We start from the raw sequence: 14,730 nt of genomic DNA, 5'->3' as shown, positions 1-14,730 counted from the left end.
TAATTCAGTAATCCTTTTGAAACCAGAAATTATTAGATTACATATATTATCTTCCTCGGAAACTTTGTTCTAAATCCCAAATTATTTGCAGCTGATCTTCATCTTGATGTCATTAGGAATGTCTCACTAAACTCAGTGCTATTTTCAATTTAATTTCCTGTTTTGAGCAGGTTATCAACTTTTATCTTTTCTTTTGATGATCCTAGTCTGAAAAATAAATAAAATATGTTAATTATACAGATACAACATGTCTTATTCAAATATTTTACTGTGTACTTCAATATCAAGAGTATAGTTTTAGTAAAATAATCTGCATGATAAAACTATAAAGAATATAAAATATTCTAATGTAATCGATATAAAATATTGGAAACAATGCCAAAAATGACATGCCCATGACATTTATAATAGCAAATATTACAGGCTAAAAGTACATCTTGTTAAGTGGAAAGGTATTTTTTTCCTAAATCCTAACATGGAAACACTTGACAACAATAATTGAATGACTGGCCTCTGGTAATCCACCTAACAGGAGCTCCCCTATCTTTAAGAGATATCCATTAAACCATATTTCCCTGAATAAAACCTTACACCACAGAGAATACCTGATCAAATGCACACAAAACTCTTAATTTTTTTTTTTATAAAACAAAAAATGTATGAATAAGTTCTGAGCAAAAGTAGGATTTACTGACACGGTAACAGTTTCAGTAGAATATTACTGAGTATACAAGAGTATAGAGCTGTGCAAATGAATAATCTTAAGTGTTGTTTTCATTCTGCTAAAATAACTATCTACAACTTCGTGATTCTATCATTCTCGTAACTGAGATGGCACACTAAATTTTTATAGATTGTGTATATCCTTCATTTAATTGGATTTTCTAGTTAACCTTTAATTAATGAACCAGCTTATTCTATCATCTTACTTATCTTGCCTTAAACTATGGAAAAACTTATATCACACACAGACTCGTTAACCTAGTCTCGTTAATTCATTTACATGCTTATTCAACGTTATTGTTTTTGACTTACTGGGTATACTTCATCCATGGGCTAACCTATTCAACTCTATTAAACTGACAACCAGGTCTCACCAGTCACATTTTTAACATTCATAAATACAGAACAACAATGTGTCTCTTTTACCGATGATTAATCAATGTTACATTAAATCAATGAAAAAGCTTTGCAGCCTTTTCAATTAATTATATAATCCTGCCTTAATCCACTATTAGCTTCCCTATCCTGACCTTTTCTCTTGACCAATCAGTCATTGTCTAATCAAATTACTAATTTCATTTTATATCAACTAGCAAATTAATTGCTTGTCTATTACAGTATAGCATGTTTACAAAACCAAATCTTTAGGAAGACAAACAATTACAAGCTCCCAGACTTTAGTTCTCCTTTGTATGACTAAGCTTCAAGTTATATACTGTATGTAACAATTTAATAACAAACAATGGCTTAGATTAAGCCATCTATCCTACAACCCTAAGAATTAATAAAAATATCATCATAGAATCATGACTTGTCTTTTACTGTATTTCTCTTAGCGAATAGGGAGTAAATCTTTCACAGATCTCTTTATTAATATTAGGAGGATTGTAAAATAAATTTTTTCATATGAACCAATTAGTATTATAAAACATTTAATGAAGTATCTGATGTTACCTGGCCATGCAACTAAACTAAATAAATGTGAATTGCCTAAAGCAGCTGTTATTGTAGTTATATCAAAATTATACTATAATTTTTTGTGTTGAAATATCAAATGAAAAATGCGTGGCCCTATAAAAAAAATTATGCAACAAACTGCAGTGTACATAATTGTTAACAAGCCTGGTAGACTACAACTCATTAGTTTTCTCTACTCAAAACATGAATTCTTCTTTAATTTGGTGATTCAGTGAGTCAAGATCTAGTTCATAGGGATCCAGTGAGCAGTGACTACTGATATAAAACTAAACAATAGTAATAGGCATGAGAAAACCTATTTCAGGTACTCAGACACCTCCTATATATGCAATCGGCACCCACAGGAGACTGGTATCATACTCTCTCTCCCACAAGGAGAGAAACAGTAGATTAATGTGAACATAACTCCTATTGGTCAAACTCCCTAGACTTCTTGAATGTCTTTGTTGGTCTCCTCCTAGAAGTAGCAGAGAGGGCTCCAGCAAAGAACAGGCATGGGAAGGAAGAACTTGCACTTTGCCTTCACAGGGTCGCACAGGCCAATGATGACACACTCGCAGAGAAAGTGAAGCTCTAAAGAGAGAAAGGAACTATGTTTTGCATCTTCCCGGGATCAGGAAGACATGAAAGAAATAAATGCATAACCTTCGTTTTCCTTAAAATCCTTTGGTAACGTGATCGTTAGACTGGGGTTCGAGACCCACTTAAACTCGTTAGTTCCTTTAGTGGCTGCCCTACATGACTTTCCTTGTGAGCTATGGTCAGGCGGTTTGGGGAAGCCTGTATGTCTACCCGCTGAGTCATCAACAGCTATTGCCTGGCCTTCCTTGGTCCTAGCTTCGATGGAGAGGGGCTTAGGTACTGATTATGTCTACATATGGTCAGTCTCTAGGGAATTATCCTGTTTGCTAGGGCAATGTCACTGTCCCTTGCCTGTCATTCATGAGCGGCATTTAAACACGATTATCTGTCAAAATCATTATATAATAGAAAAAAGATAATTAAAACTCCAAGATAGGGACCCTGGAAGTACATCCATCATCACTCCTAGCCAAAAAAGTGAGAGCTGGGTGGCCTGTTGGGCAACACCCAGCAGACTACCGCCACTTCATAAAAGATTTAACAACAGTCTCCAGCTTTGTTGAAAGCATACTCCTATTAAAGGACAAGGGTTTGTATTCCTGTGGAAACAAACATTAACTCTGCACCCACATGATTGAGTAGTGCATGATGGGTAACCACTGCTACCAGAACACAATGGGGAGAGGTAATGATGTCAGTGCAAGAACATCACAGGAAAATAGCCTTACCTCTTTGGTCAAGTGCTCATAGTTCAGGCAAAGAACAGCAACATTAGATTCTACTGTAACAAGTTTACCAAATAACATCTGGGTGCTAGTATTTTACTGTTGTCCGTCATAAATCTCTACACAGTTATAAAGGGTTATATCCCAAAAAGACCATAGATTTTGGGTAAAGTCTGATTCTTAGAAATATTGTAGTGCACTAAGATCTTCACATAGCTTCCCCTTCTAGTTCTAGGTAACTATCCTTACACTTATCCCTTTTATGCAGTTCTTGTTTTGGCAAAGCATAACTATAATGTATCAGCCTGGAGATTGCCATTCTATATTTTCCTTTTAACCTTGTTGCCACCATGAACTGGATTAATGAATTTGAAATATAGAGCCCAGCAATGGGGCCTGTGAGGCCATTAAATACCTAATTGAACCTAGGAGGAAAACACTACAGTTAGAAGTTAGAAGAGGGCAGACAGCAAGTAGAAAAGAATTGATAACAGAAGATTGCAGGATATACAGCAAGTGCACCTAGGAGCAAAGGGAACACAGCAAAGACCCTAAGTATTACTCAAAGTACCGAATGTGAGGTGCCCTGATGGCACTAATCTCCTATGGAAATTCTCACCATGGTAATGATACTATACTTCACTGGCCTGGAAACTATCAAATAAGTCCTGTATGCAAAGTATGAGTTTAGTATCAACTTGTAAACATTGGTTTTCAACTGCTTTGTCAATGAGTGAAGAGACCATGTGGCTAAGCTAGACCTTGTAGCACTTTTTTGTTGCTATATTAATTCTCTTGGTTTTTATTTTTGTGCTTCTGACATGATCACAGCAAATTGTCTGATAACTTGGCTTGCACATAGAACACTCCATAGTCAAGTGGATACAATAACTAAAACCTTGTTTCAATAATAATATTAACCAGTTCTAATACAATTAACTTTGTGGCCAAATTCTAGCCATACAAATCCTTTAATCAGTAGTCTTTTGTAATTTGAAAACATGCAAATTCTAATTTTATTCATTTTATGAATGGCCATTTACATCCATTACCAGGAATCTGAATTCATTCTAATGACTGACTAAATCCATGGAGGATTCATTGGCTAGATACATCAAACGATAGCCAGTTCCTTGTGAAGCCCAGTGCCTATCTAAGGCAAGTGACCCCTGCCGGTCCAATCCTCTCAGAATATAAAAAAATTAAAGTGTAACTTGTATTTTTCTTTACTACACAAACCTAAGTTCAATAAGAGTATGATTTCAGCTTGGTTGGAAGTCAGCTATTAAAATTTATAGAGATCAGTATTTACTGGCGGGTGGCGGGAAAGCACCACCCCATCTCCAGCACACCGAGAAGCCATTTTACATTCACCTAGGGCGTGTGGGGTGGTTGAGGTGTGAAGTGAAACTTAAAAGATTTGGGTTTTCATAGTAAAGAAAAATACAAATTACTTTTTAAAATCTGTGATTTATTCCTACACAAATACAAACCCTAGTTCTTTTATTAGAGACTCACCATTATGAGGGAGGAAGCCCTTATAACCTTATTAGCTAGTTTAAAATAGCAAGACGTTAAGAGACTCAGACCTTCAAGAGGTGCAGAAGTTTTGACTCCTACTACCTAGTAATTTCAGAAAAATAGATTCTCAAAGGTTAGACTAGGTTACGGTCTATGGAGAGATGGGCACAGAAAAACCTATACTCTTGTAAGGATATGCCGTCATAATGTAGGGCCTATATAAAGTACAGCAATGGTTTCTGCACACAGAAACATTCTACCGTGAATGGAGAAGGTACTTGGATAATTTCCTGCTACGACTATGTCAGTAGCATCTGAAATACCAGGCTCCTGCACTGGTTAATCAAACCTAAGGAAAAGTGACAGGGTTATCTCCATTAGTCCCTTCTTGCGGTGGTGAGTGGATTCCATGGGAAGCGTCTTTCTTACCCATACCTGGGCTATTAGTGATGGGTCAGTGCTCACCAACAAACTGTGTAACAGCTAAGGCTGCAAAAGCAGGCTCCTCCTCTGCTTAATGAACCCCATGGGTACCCATGGTTGGGTAAGCACCATTATTCCCTCCTAGCAGAGGTTGAGGAGCTCTCTCAAGGCAAGGACCTTCCTATGTCCCAGCAGGAATGAGCAACCTGGGTGTAACAATTCTCTTTCACCTGATCAATGGCACCTTCAACTGCAACTGATCAAAGGCAGTAGCCATCATACTTGGCGCCAGATCTGCTCAACCAGATCCAATGACACCAGTTAGTGCAACTGATTGATTGATTGATTGATTTAAAGTTTTCTGGCATCCTGACCTCTAAGATCATTGATGCCGATATCATTTATTTTACATAGAAAATAAAAGAATATTCAATTAAAACCGTAAAAGTTAAAAGTCATTATAGAAGTTAAATAGTTTTCAGAAGACCTGCTTCTGAAATAAATCTAAAAATGCCACTCATTTAGTAGGACACATCATGTCCAAGAATATTGGCTGGGATGAACCTGCCATTCTCACCTCAAGCCTCAAACAGATATCTATTTCTTAAGCTATTATAATTGGGGCATTCGGTCAACAAAAGCCTCTCTGTTAAAGGTACTAAACAGTCGTTGCAATACGGTTGGTGTTGGCCCTTCAGGAGAAACTCGTGTCAACCGAGTATGACCAATACGGAGACGACTAAGAGATGTCTCCCACTTTCGGGGCATCATGTTATACCTCTATACCTCCAGGGAGATATGACATTTGTTACTTCTCTTATTTTATTGCCATCCAGACTATCCCAGTGCTGTTGCCAATTATTACAAAACAATTTCTTGATGTTAGGAAGGAAATCATTACAGGGAATGGGATACCTTCTTGATAGCAACTCCGATGGAGCATTCTTCACCAGTAAATCTGCCTTCTCATTCCCAGACACACCTATATGTGCTGGAACCCAACACAATCGCACCATTATACCTCTCCGTCCAATAATAAAAAGCCATTGTAAAATCTTTAAAACTAGGTTACAAGAATTAAAAACTTTTCAAGCTTGAAGGACACTCCTTGCATCACTAAAAATGGTAAAATTACCCTCCTTCTCCAAAGCTATTTTCTCAATAGCGGTTGGTATGACACAGTTCAGTAGTAAATATGGAAGCTGTTAAGAGGAAGGGCACCTTTACAATTAAAACTAATACTATGTACTCCAAATCCAATGCCAGCATGATATTTGGAACCATCAGCATATATAAAAGTCGATCCCCTATGTTCTGCGACATGTTCCATAAAAAGAGACCTGGATTCCAAGTCAGTCACATTTTTCTTAACTACAATAAAGTATTTCCAAAAAGATACCTCTGGTAATTTCCATGGAGGCGTTGGTGATACCTTAAATGGAAGCACCTTAATTCTAATTACAGTATATCAAGACTGTTTAATAATTGTTTCACCCAAAAGCCATATGGTTGAGGAGACTTTGAGTGCAACTCAAAGTATGTTGAGTGCCTTACAAGGCTTGCAGTCTGAAAGGCTAAAGAATTAGGGAGTCTTTGCAAACTAAACCAATAGCAAATAATATAGGACATTCGGTAAAGGTCTAGAGGCAACTCTCCAGCATCAACAAGGAGACTTGGGATGGGTGAGGTTCTAAACGCTCCTGTGGACAATCTAATACTACCATGATGTATTGAATATATCATCTTTAATCGACTTGGGGTGACTGAGGAGTATATTTCATCCATTAGAAAATGTGGTTTTCCATCCCATTTTCTATGGAGTGGTTCAAAGCAGTGTTGTGTTCATCGTATAACAAATATCTCACTTAATTGAGCTAATAATGTGGGGTAAAGTTGTATTGTATTACAGGGTCTGATTTCGAACAGAAAATATGTTTTCCTATAGTAAATAACGTGAGTTAATCGAATTTGACTTTCATTTTAACCGCAAAAAAACAGATCAACCAATTCAACTAACTTTAAGTTGCCGAATTGGTTGCTGTTATCACGGATGAAATGAAGGTGAAAACCGGTTAAATCACATTATTTTTTACAGGAAAACATATTTTCTGTTAAAATTATTAAATATAATGACTTTAATTATATATATTTTATTAAAATACTTAAATATAATGACTTGTTCAAATTCGGTGTCACTTAACTCACCTATGCACTGCGAACGGTAACATTAGCAACGTTAGCAACGGTAGACAACGTTACCAACGTTACGGTGATACACAGCGTTACCAACGTTACGATGAAATTACTAACGTTAACAATCATACGGTATTATTATCGTGTGTATTTTAAAGAATTTTTCCATATACCCTTTACGCAATATATAAAAAAGTGCAAAATCGGTACAGAACCTAACAAACCCACCTAACCTAACCTAGAAAGTTCCCAGGTCACAAACCCAATATAATGCCCTTTGTTATATCACTTCACTCACGTTAGGGTAACGTTAGTACCGTTACGATAACATTATATATAATGGTTCTTGTTTCGCCATTAGCTCGCTTCGCTCGCATGAGATTAAAACATCAAGCTCGTATGTACTGGCAAGCAGTAATGTTGAGCTGCTCACGCTAACATTAGTAATGTTACGCTAACATTACCAACGTTAAATATAATGGTTCTTGTTCCTCGCTTACGATCACAGGAAAATAAAACATCAAAGGCAATTGGTAATGCTGAGCTAAGCACTCTTACAAAATATAATAAAACTAACACATTAAAGTTAAAGAAATTAATGACTTACTTTTATGACCGTGACGTCGTAACTTAGGGGTCACGGGGGTGTTGTGACTGAGTCTGTGGTGTCTTAAGTGTTTTGCCTTAGATTAGCACTGCACTTGGAACACTGTAAAAGTTGGTATATTACATTACGTGATTTAAGAAAATTATCAATATTGGAATACACCAAAATACTGTAGTTTCAAGTATGGATTACTGAAGCGGTTACAATTTTCTAATACTTAGATCGGAAAATACGCAAAAGACGACACGAACTAACAAAGACGTGACTTGGGCAAAGGTTTCCACGGAAAAGGGCTCGTTGGAAGGTGGGGGTAGGGAAATATTAACCCCCTGTGCAAACTTTACATACGTATGGGTTCGTGATTGGTTAACAGAAAAGCAACAGAGTCTAGAGAGTAAACATGAATGAACAGAATGGGAAACTTGTCCAAAGCAAATATTTATGTAAGAGTGACAAGTTAATAACAAAATGTATAAAAGTAATATATGAAGATAAAATGGAATGCATGATAAATAATATTTGATGGGTATATAAAATGAGGTGATTTTATAAGGTATCGGATAATAAAACGAGTAATACTGGGGTCAAACGAAATATGTATACGAGGGTTTTACATAACTAATCAAGTTATAGACTTGAACAGAGGTGGTAGAGAGATGAACAGTTACATTTTACGATTAGAGAAGAAGAAATCCTATTGGTGGGGGAAGTCTCTGCGTGGGGAGGCGGGGTTTTTGCACAGAAAGTTGAAACCTGCTATGTACAAACGTACGTACAAGAGCGTCTACAACGGGCAAGTAGAATGGGAATAATCAAATGAAAAACACTGCTAATGTTAGCATGATACGTTAACATTTGATCTACGTTACACGTTGGCAGCACTGGTTACTGTATTTATTCATAAGACAGTCTTTGCAACGGCACCTCCAAAGTTTACCCAGCTATACTGTTTTGTATTTTCCTCTGTTTATTATACATTCAAGAAGGTAATGTATAGAGAAGAAAAGGCTTGTTTAATGATTATATATAGTTTCCCCACCAAAAACCCCGAGTTCCCACTGCGGGCCCCCCATTAACATAGGATATAGATATACTGTATATAATTTCTGAAACGATTCATTTGCGACGGGAACGAGTGTCATTTTCGAAGAACATAATTTTTTCTATAAGAAAAAGTAGTTTTTTCCTTAGGTTACATTGCCCTGTAATACACTACAATAATACCTAATGGAGTTTTTGCTTTGCCATATGCTTCCTTTGCTCACGAATAAACATTACCTCGCTGCTTTGTTCTTGCAAGAGGACAATGTTTTGCTGTGCACGTTAGCCATGTGGGCTAGTATTTTGGCAATATCAATTATACAAATTTAATAGGGTGAATGGGTGAGTTGTACTGTACCTTTATGCTCTAGCACCTGTTTGAGCATAGACTTGGCATCCATTTCCAATGATCAGACTAAATATATCAAGCACACGTTTCTACCCTAACCTTTTATTATTAACATGATCAGTAATGTAAGAGCTATGATTGTATTTCATATTCCAACATTGAAAATGAATAACAGTTTAAAATATATAACGCTGGCCCCTTTCTTCTGTTCGAACAAGTAACTACCAAGTGGAAGGAGAGACTTCGTCATTTGTGGTATGACAAAAGGAGCAAAATGGTTATTTTATTTATTAAAATGGTAAATGTGTAGGAGAGCTCCGCGCTCGATTTAAAAGTTTCTAAAAGTAGAAAACGAAAGAAAACAGTAAATTAGAGCTACAGTTACCTTGAAACTGTGAGATAATCCTCCTACAACCACCTAACTCTTACACAGAAAATGTAAGCATAAACCTACTACTACAATTATGGGGGACCCCAGTGGGAAGTGGGGTTTTTGGGTGGGGGAGGAGGAGAAAAGTGATTTTTCGGGGCACTACCGAACCTAATACAACTACCTACCCTACCCTGGGGGCCATGTACCCCTACCTAGGCCTACCGGGGGGGGGGGCCTCCGCCCCGCCTGCGACCTCCCACTTAAGGCCACAGTAATTTTCAGGGCACCACCGAACCTAAGACACCCACCTAACCTAGCCTATGGGACCCTGTACCCCTACCTAGGCCTACCGGGGGGGGGGGGGGGGGGGGGGGGCTCCGCCCCCTCTGCGACCCCCCCTTAAGGCCACTTGAGTTTCAGTTCAAACGAAACAAATTCAAATGAAAACCCCTTTTGCAAAAAAAGGAACACAAACTTCAAATTAGTCTCAATAGCTAACTTACCTTTGAAACAAGACACGAAAAAATGGCACCTCCTCTTCCTTTTCCCACGAGTAACCACACTACGATCACACCGGAATGCTAATTTGTTGTAATCTATACGGCACACATTTTCACAATTAGGGCACTTTTTCTCTGCCAAAATCAAACCATGACGTTGAGCAAATGCAATTAGCAAATCAACTTTCCCTGAATAATGTACACAAAAATCCCCATAAGAAATAAAGCAATTGTCACAAGTGACACAGTCGGAACGGGATGAAGGTCCTGCTAATTGCTCTATACTTCACGGCAAAATGAGCTTTTCAGTTTGAAGGGAGATCCGAGACGTGCAAAAATATTCCTCCGCGGAACTTCACGTAAACTGTGGTAACTGGTGGAAAAATAGCAGGGACAAGTGAAGTAATAAGTGTCAGCATTGGCTAGATTTGTAAAAACCGCCATGATTGGTTTTCAAACAGTGTGACGTCAAGAAAACACCTGTTATTGGTTAGAATAGCATTGAGAACTAGTTTGCCATACGCAGTAAGGCGGTGAAACAGCTCATTTTACCCAAGACATCACACAGTAAACAAAAACAAACACTTAGAAAAAATCCAAGTGAAACATAACTATACACACGAATATCTTCGTTAAATAGAAGCTGCTCATATATTGACTATTATATAAGCGTTCTATATGATATAATAGTGAATTGTAGGTGTTTAAATTCTTCAAGATCTTCCGCGGAGCTCTCCTACACATTTACCATTAAAATCTGTAACTCTGTTAATAGAGGTTTCCACCAGTAGTATATGGGATTCAGAATAGTGCATTTGCAAAAATGTATTCAATTATACAAGTTTCAATGTCCTAACTAATAATGCACCATTCTATAATTGAACTAAATAATGTATATTAACCATAGATTGCCTGCCGATTTTGCTATCTAAGGGATCTTGCAACTATTTGGGTGGCAGTCAAAATACTTCATTACCCTGGCAGTCATAATTTGGTTTTCCAATTCGAAATATATAAAATTTCACATAGAAGGGAAAATATTGTTAATTCCTCTTAACTGGAAGCCTATAAATAGTTTCAAAGTTCTATGTAGGGCTCCCATCATTGGAAACTACTTATCTATCAATGTTTTATTTGAAAATAACTCTAATGTTACTTTAATATACCTAAACTGATAGCCAAGTTACGAGTACTAACCTTTAGGGAAATGTGGGATCTTGTGATTATAGAAAATGTCAGAAATAATTCCGATATTCCTCCAAACTCTATACGGCAGCCATTTGCGTAATGACACACCCATAAGCGGAAGAATACATTTGGCAGGACTATAGGAAATTGGAATAGGGAAACAATAATTTTTTCATGAAACCATTATTTAATCATGTCTTTCTTCTGAATATCATGATAAATAGATGGATCAAAAGATACTATACTTAATGTATGCTTAACTCCTCTGGTTTTACGATAAAAGGGAAGAAATACCATGAACTACTTTTCTGACTTTTTTCCCAGACTTTTTCTGATTTTTATGCGAGCGAACATGTGATGGAAACCCTCATATAAATGCACACATTACTTCCTCAATATAAACACACACACACACACACATATATATATATATATATATATATATATATATATATATATATATATATATATATATATATATATATATATATAACTTACTAACCAGTGGTAAGCCCATTCCCCCAAATCCAAAAGCAGGCCATAGCTCCGTGTACCAAATGCCACACATGAGAAATAAGTGAATAGTATGAACCTCTGAACGACCTCACAAAACGCAACGTTAGGCTATACAGTGCATCTCAAATTAATCATTTTGTGGAAATCAAACTTTATGAGAATGTTAGGGGATTGACACTGAACACCGAGTAGGCCTACAGTTGACCTATACCTGTAACTTTATCTTGATAACAGAAAATGATTTTACAACTTAAGTGTCAATCAATAGTTTGTTAATGAAACGTGCACTTTATCAGGTTAGGTTCAGAAATGGGGTGTTAAAAGACTGAAAATTTTACAGGTAGGCCCTTTAAACAATTAGCTTTACTGATACTGCTTCGATTTCTTAAAAGTTCAATTATTTCAGTTTATAAAGCATATTTCCCAATTACTTTCAGCCGTGGCAAAATAAAATTATAAAAGTTTTTTTTTTCGCTAAGACCACTTCTATAGTCTGTATCTAAGCCATACGGTTTATAACAAAACAAACATGTAATATGTGATTCATGCAAACACATAGCCTTTACATCGCTACATACTATGTATTTATTCTTCTTGGACTTCTGACTAGAGGTAGTTTTTTTGTAATAATATCAATAATTATGAACTCAAAATTCTCATTGTCTCACGAAATACTCAAAATGATAATGACTCTGATAGAAATAATGATGGTAACAATTATTACATAAAAAAAAAATTATATACGTTTCACGCTCCCAAAAGAAAAAAACTGAGATTACTTTAGGGATAGTCTGTAAGTTATAAGCAATTGAATAATATCTAAAAGATATAAGAAATAAGTAAATATTCATCCCAGGCTTCTTAAATATTATCGTTATCCGTATAGAAATAATTAGAATGAAATACACCTTAATTATGGCGTTTGAAAGAAATGACTCAGGTAAAATTAAGTCCGTAAACAGGGGGAGCTCGTATAGATAAAACAAAAGAACCTTAGCTAGAGCGTTTGAACGAAATGCCTCTCGTGAAATTAACTCGATCGCCAACAGCAGACCATAATTCAGAGGAACCCTCCTACCTTATGCATTTTAGCGGGAAATATCTGGCGTCTCATTGGCCAATTCATTCTTAGCTCTGATTGGTGGTTGTATGTGATGTCATATAATTGTATTTTCATGAATGAATTTAACTGTGTAAGGTTAAAAAAAAAAACCTATACTTATTGCACATAAAGTATGACGGGAAAAATTACATTTCTCATGGAAAAAAACTAAAAGTAGTTCTCAATTTCGAAATAAATAGATAATGGGTCTTGTTGAAGGGTATAAGATAAATAAATACTGTGTTCTGGTTACGATGATAGATGTGCGTGTGTGCGTCTGTTGATCTGTAGTAAGCGAAGGCAACTACCAATTACAGTTGAGGTAGTTACAGCCAATCAGAGGACTAGAATGTCCCGCCAACTTGCCGAGAGAGAGAGAGAGAGAGAGAGAGAGAGAGAGAGAGAGAGAGAGAGAGAGAGAGAGAGAGAGAGAGAGTTCCGGGAACGTATAGTTTTTGTTTGAAATCCTGTCCAAATTTTCTTTAAAATAATTACACATTCAATTCGTTCGTCATCAGCAAGTTGCTTATAATGCAGGGAAGCCCTCTCACATTATGCGTTTCCTTAGCAGATTCGTTCTCTGCTGTGAACCAAAGTTGTATGTGACGTCATCATGCAATCTCGTATTCTACGAATGAATTTAACTGGGCAGTGGTGAAATACTTATACTTGTTGCAAATAAATTATGACTTAGAAATTAGAAATTTTGTGCGAATAAACTTAAAATTATTATTGATTTATTAATTGATCAATAATAGATTGCTTTGAGGGTGTAAGTTTAATAAATATGTCATATTCGAGAATAGTTGACTCTCTTCTGTCTGAAATGTTAAATGTGCGTGTGTTTGTCTGTTAAGCTGTAGTAAGGAAAGGCAACAACAACTACAACAGCGAGCTGAGGATAAGTAGCTAATCAGAGGACTGGAATTTAACATCATGAGAGAAGTCCGGGAATTAATGAGTTGCTGTACGAAAAACACCCGAATTCCCATTGTTATATGTAACATACACCTTACTTGAACGAAATAAGACGTGTGGATTTGATTTGTTCGCCAACAGCAGCCCATAAGGTCAGTGGAACGATCTCACCTTATGTGTTTCCTTAGCGGGAAATATCTGGCGCTTCATTGGCTAATTCGTCCTCTGCTGTGATTGGTAGTTGTAAATGACGTCATGCAATATCGTATTTATGAATGAATTTAACTGGGTAGAGGTAAAATACCTATACTTATAATATATCAATTAAGACTTAGAAATTATAATCTCTACAACAATAAAATAAAAATATAAATCTATTAAAATAAATAGATAACGGATCTTTGTTCAAATGCGTAAGCTAAATGAATACATAATTTTTCAAGGAATATTTACCAACGTTATGGCTACGATGTTAGATGTGTATGCGTGATTTGTAAACATAGACAACAACCAATCACAGCTAAGAAGGTATAGCCAATCATGGGACTGGAATATCCCGCCAAGATAGAGTTCCGGGGAGTTATGAGTTGCTGTTGAACTGTTCTAAAAACTTGCCAGAAGTTCCATAGAATTGCTTTCAAAGGCTGCGTTGGACAGCCTTGCAGTTTTATTGTTATGGTTATTAAATATATAAATCTTAAAAATATAAAGAGACAGCCCCTTATAAGAGGTTTCATAACATATTTTATCAGAGGGATACATTCCAATTACAAAATAATCATTTCTATTAAGAATAATACGTCTTTGGGACGTCATGAGGAGTAGGATTAACTTAAGAAGCGTGCTTAAATGACTGATTAATTCTGTTTGCTGATTTGAGTGAGGTATTGAGTAACGCGTGTCTAATATTCGATATTCAAATAGATATTATTATCTTGAGCTTAGATAGTGAAGGAACTGCATGACTATAATTCGTATTCGTTGCATTTCA

General features: G+C 36.3%; 1 long non-coding RNA gene across 1 annotated transcript; it reads right to left on the bottom strand.

Annotated features, from left to right (window-relative positions):
- Window positions 1–79: 79 nt before the first annotated feature.
- On the bottom strand, window positions 80–11,300 carry LOC137649627 (uncharacterized). Its single transcript, XR_011045797.1, has 2 exons — window positions 11,213–11,300; window positions 80–207 (listed from the first exon to the last, which is right to left on the bottom strand). It is a non-coding gene; the product is annotated as an uncharacterized lncRNA (long non-coding RNA).
- Between the last annotated feature and the right edge of the window lie 3,430 nt (window positions 11,301–14,730).

This window comes from Palaemon carinicauda, chromosome 11 (assembly GCF_036898095.1).
Source record: "Palaemon carinicauda isolate YSFRI2023 chromosome 11, ASM3689809v2, whole genome shotgun sequence".
NCBI lineage: Eukaryota > Metazoa > Arthropoda > Malacostraca > Decapoda > Palaemonidae > Palaemon > Palaemon carinicauda.
The sequence above is the reverse complement of the archived record's forward strand: the minus strand, read 5'-3'. Positions and strand labels throughout refer to the sequence as shown.